Source organism: Arachis duranensis, chromosome 1 (genome assembly GCF_000817695.3).
Source record: "Arachis duranensis cultivar V14167 chromosome 1, aradu.V14167.gnm2.J7QH, whole genome shotgun sequence".
In the NCBI taxonomy this organism is placed as follows: Eukaryota; Viridiplantae; Streptophyta; class Magnoliopsida; order Fabales; family Fabaceae; genus Arachis; species Arachis duranensis.
The window spans coordinates 36,305,514-36,311,556 of NC_029772.3; positions in this window are offsets into that span (position 1 = coordinate 36,305,514).

The window sequence follows — 6,043 nt, forward strand, 5'->3', positions numbered from 1 at the left end:
AGGAATGGAGGAAAGGTAGGGAAGTTAGGAATTTAGTTAGGTTTAAGACTTGGTTAAGCTAGGAATTCCTAGAAAGCCACCTTGATTTACGGTTTCTACTTTAGTTCTTTAAGTTTTATAATCTGAGTGTCGGCGTTCTAGGATTGCCTCTGGCATTCCCAGGACCTCATATCTTATGTACGTGACACCTTTATCATACTGAGAACCCTCAGTTCTTATCAAATACGATATTGTTGTTTTTCAGATGCAGGTCGAGAGGCACCTCGCAAGGCGTCTGGAGTTCTACAGCAACGTGGATATTTTGGGACTTTACTTTTGATCTTTTGTTATATATGTATAGACTCTCCTCATATATATGTACTTGTTTTACTTTTGTATCTCTTAGAGGTGTATGGAGAGCTAGGACTTTATGATGTATTTTGGATTGTGGGTTATGTATATATGTATGTAAATATTCTCCGGCCAGCCTTAGCTTCGTAGGCTGAGTTAAGAGCTTGATATTCTGTATTCTTGACCCTCTACTCTTGTTTTACTACTTTCTTTCGACTATTATACTAATATATATAATTATTTTAGAGGTCGTAATACCACACGACCTCTGTTTACTACTTAAGTGTAAAGCTCTGTGTGGTAGGGTGTTACACCAAAAGACATCTACATACCTGAAAATTATGAAAATTGTGAAAATGATGAAATTTCAATAAATTATGTCTTTACAGGAGAAAAATGGAATTGAAATAAAATAATTGTCAATAAAATATTTGCATATAATGTGGCATTAACATCATGCATGAAAGTAAGGATCTTGAGCTAAGAACAGTCGAAAAATGTCGACAAAGAAATGATTGGCCGAAATGGGAAGAAGTCATGAAGGCTGAGTTAAACTCACTTACAAAGCAAAGTTTTTGGACCTGTAGTTCGTACACCAGAAGGTGTAAAACTTGTTGGATATAGATGTGTATTTGTGAGAAAATAGAATGAGAAAAATGAAGTTGTACACTATAAATCTCGACTTGTAGCACAAGGTCTTTCACAAAAGCCCGGTATAAATTATGAAAAAACATATTCCCCTGTAGTAATTGCATTATTTGGTTAGTTTATTCGTATACCATAAACTACATATGCATCTAATGGATGTGGTGACAACTTATTTATACGGATCATTAGATCGTGATATCTATATAAGAATCCCTAAAAGACTAAAGATATCTAAACCATCCAATGAATACTCGCAGGGGTTATACTCAGTCAAATTGCAAATATCTTTATATGGTTTAAAGTAATCTGGACAAATATGGTATAATCGTCTTACTGTGTATCTGGCAAAAAACAAATTCAAGAATGATGATATCTACCCATGTGTTTTTATGAAGAAATCTGCATCTAGATTCATTATAATTGCTGTCTATGTTGATGATTTAAATATCATTGGATCTCCTGAAAAGATTCCAATAATTATAAAAGCTCTAAAAGAAGAGTTTGAAATAAAAGATCTTAAAAGGACTAATTGATATCCAACAGATTTGCTCCAGTGATAATCTGGCAAATTTATTTGCAAAGTCACTTCCAAAATCATCCTTTGAAAGATTGGTACATCAAATTAGGATGTGCCGATTTTGAGATATTAAATAATGTCGGCAAGAGGAGGATGCTATACTCTTTTTTCTTGGTTAGGTTTTTTTTCCTATTGAGTTTCTTGATAAAGTTTTTAACGAGACAGTCCTCATCATAAAGGATATTGTACTTTTGTTCTTCACTAAAATTTTTGTTCCCATTGAATTTTTCTTTAACAAGGTTTTAACGAAAGATAATCTTATATGGACATCTAAAGAGGAGTGTTGTGATAAAAACAGATATGTGAATGTCCATTTATTCTGAGCGGCTCAAGTTTTAAAAAATGAATTGCATGAAAGAAGTTTGAAAATATGAGTGTAATACATGTATAAAAAGAGGTCAAACCTCTTATATTATATACACAACAATAACAATAAACACTTTTCTCTCTTTTATATATACGCGGCTACATATATACGTATGAATCATCTCTATTATATTGAAATAATAATATCGACAAATATTAATTCTAGAGTATTTTATTTATTATTTTTTATTTTATATTTATTTCTTCTTTCTTATTTATTATTTCACAACAACTATTACTATTATTACTATAAAAATAACAATAACAATAAAAATTTACGAGAAAAAGATGTGGTGCTAATAACTAAAAGGATTTGTAGTTGTTTTACTTAAAGGTATCTTTTTAAGAATTAGGTGGTTTTTTTCGTGAACTGCAATAACAGCAGTATCTTTTAACTAAATCAATTAAAATTTTAAATTTAAAATTACAAATAGAATTTTGAGTACATATAATTACAAAGATGTACTTAGTGAGTGCGTCTAATAATAAAAAACATTTTCAATGCAATTTATAATAACAATAATAATAATAAGAATAATAATTTTATCAAAAAATTAATAAAAATTAAAAAGAAAAATATTAAAATATTTAAAATAATAAATAAATAAATAAATTTGCTTAAAATATATTTAAAAGAGAATTTTAACACCTTTACAAAGGAGAGATACTGGTAAAAAAAATATTAATACTAATGCAGAAATGGTAAGGCTGAATTTTTTTAATATTATAAGAATACGTGTGATTTTTTTTTTATATTTGTGTGCAGGTGAGTTTGACACTGTAATGAGAAAAAAAATTTTCAGAATACACAAAACGATAGAAACGTTTTGTATGTGACTAAAGTTTTTTTAATGGCCTAAACAAAAATGGTATTTCCGTTTTGTGTAAAAATAAATAATTAAAAAGAGATAAAAATGGAAAACGGCGCTACCATTTTGTAATGAAATAATATTTTTTAATTTAAAAAATGGAAAACGCCGATAACATTTTGTGTTAAAATGAATTTTTATCATTGAGACTAGTCAAAATGGTGCTGATGTTTTGTAGAAAAGTAAAATCATCGTCGACATTTAGTACTAGTATGAATAAAAAATTATAAAGTTAACTATAAAAGGTGCGTTGGTGTTGTGCTGAAACCACTTTGAGCAAAGTAGAAAGTGAACAAGATAAAATTCTTTGTCTTTAAATTTTGAGAGTTCAGAGCTCTTAGTTCTTTAGCAGTTGAAGTTGTTCTTCATTTATTGAGTGAAATAAGTTGTAGGTAAATGTAGTAAGTATATAAAATGGAGAGTTATGTTAGTTTAAGAATATATTTCAATAGTCAAATTTTACATGATACACATGAGGGTGTAAGTTTTTTGTGTGAGAATCCATGTGTTATTGTTGTTGCTCTTTCAATAACATATGAAGGACTTAAAAGTGTACTTTGTCAGATTGTAGATCATCAAAGCCTAAAGAGAGTGACAAATATTTTGTACAGGCAGTCTGTGTTAGTATTTGATGATTTCGTTCAATTTCAAATAATGCATGTGGCTGATGAGACTGGAATACAAGGAATGTTTTCGACTTATCATCAAACTAGAGCACGAGCCTCACTTATCGAATTATACGTTGAATTCGAAGAAATTGTAGATGATTTTTTAGAATCCAATATAGAATAGATGGATTATAATACTGAAAGTGAGAAAGAATTTGAAAGTAATTATCAAGTTGTTGGTCTAGCTGAAGATGTGAATAAAGATGATATATCAATTGAAAGAAATGTGGAAGATGTTGCTAACACACTGATATATCAACATCTATCTGGAGAGCCATTATTTATGCATACTTTGAATTTTGATGTTATGCTTGTACCAGAATTTTCTGGATATGTCAATACAGGTTATTATTATTATTATTATTATTATTATTATTATTATTATTATTATTATTATTATATCATTCGTGCAGTGTCTGCTGTTGTCGCAGACAATGAATTCGTTGTTGGAATAGAGTTTAACTCCAGAGAGGCTGTGATTGCAGCAGTTAAAGAGTATACCATTCAGAAGGGTGTCAATTATAGGGTGTATGAATCAGAACTGACGATATTTTATACTAAATGCATACAATACGGAACAAGTTGTGATTAGCTTATCAGAGTTAGTCTTATAAAAAGACAGTATTGTTGGGTGATAAGGAGGTATAACGGTAGTCACACGTGCATCAGATTGAAAGCAATATGTGCATGAGGTATATACGATGGGAGAGATCCGAAAGGTGTACAGAACCCAATTCAGGCCACTAGGAAATCCAACAACATGGTATGTGTATCAAGGATCACGACTAGTTCCCTATCCTCACCTTAAGAGAGTAGCCAAATGTCGTCCTAAAAAAACACGCTTTTTGAATGAGATGGATGTGTGTGATTTGCGTGGTCCGACGCGTTGTAGGCTTTGTGGTGGTGAGGGTCACAGCCGAAGTAAATGCCTGCACCATGGGGGAGCTAGTGCTAGTGGCTCGGCTCCAATGAGTAGTTGTCAGCTTGACTTATTTTTAGTTGTGTCCATTTATCTCATTTAATCTCGTATTCATTTGTATCCATTTAACTCACTCTTATCTAATCTTATTTTTAGTGGTGTCCATTTAACGTATTTAGGGTGAAATTCAGTTGAAGTTTGGTTCTTTCAAGGCACATTTCACACAATTCAATCCCCTCAGTCTCCTCCTTGTCAACTGCATCGTCAGTCTCCTCCTCGTCCTCTTCAGGCATAAAAATCTGTATTAGAGTCTGGCGATATCCAATTTCCCTATGGACACTTCTACCAGAATTAATAGAGATTCTATGTATAGAGTGCTCAAAACAGGACTGTGGTGGACGCTTCCTGATGAGCGGATAATTTATACGCTTTTTGGCATTGTTTTTAGGTAGTTTTTAGTAAATTCAAGCTACTTTTAGGGATGTTTTCATTAGTTTTTATGTTAAATTCACATTTCTTGATTTTACTATGAGTTTGTGTGTTTTTCTGTAATTTCAGGTAATTTCTGGCTGAAATTGAGGGACTTGAGCAAAACTCTGAGAAGGAGGCTGACAAAGGACTGCTGATGCTATTGGAATCTGACCTCCCTGCACTCGAAATGGATTTTCTGGAGCTACAGAACTCCAAATGGCGCGTTCTCAACGGTTTTGGAAAGTAGACATCCAGAGCTTTCCAACAATATATAATAGTCCATACTTTATTCGGGAATTGACGACGTAAACGGCGCTCAACGCCAGTTCCATGTTGCTGTCTGGAGTAAAACGCCAGAGACACGTCACGACCCGGAATTGAACGCCCAAAACACGTTACAACTTGGCGTTCAACTCCAAAAGAAGCCTCAGCTCGTGGATAAATCAAGCTCAGCCTAAACACACACCAAGTGGGCCCCGAAAGTAGATTTATGCATCAATTACTTACTCATGTAAACCCTAGTAGCTAGTCTAGTATAAATAGGATGATTTACTATTGTATTAGACATCTTTTGGCCATTCGGTCTTTTGATTATTTAGAGGGCTGGCCTCTAGGCCATGCCTGAACCTTTACCACTTATGTATTTCAACGGTGGAGTTTCTACACACCATAGATTAAGGGTGTGGAGCTCTGCTGTACCTCAAGTTTTAATGCAATTACTACTGTTTCTATTCAATTCTCTTTATTCCTATTCTAAGATATTCGTTGCACTTCAACTTGATGAATGTGATGATCTGTGACACTCATCATTATTCTCACCTATGAACACACGTGATTGACAACCATTTCCGTTCTACCTTAGGCCGGGCGCATATCTCTTGGATTCCTTAATCAGAATCTTCGTGGTATAAGCTAGAATTGATGGCGGCATTCATGGGAATCCGGAAGGTCTAACCTTGTCTGTGGTATTCCGAGTAGGATTCCGGAATTGAATGACTGTGACGAGCTTCAAACTCCTGAAGGCTGGGCGTTAGTGACAGACGCAAAAGAATCAAGGGATTCTATTCCAACCTGATTGAGAACCGACAGATGATTAGCCGTGCTGTGACAGAGCATTTGGACCTTTTTCACTGAGAGGATGGGATGTAGCCATTGACAACGGTGATGCCCTACATACAGCTTGCCATGGAAAGGA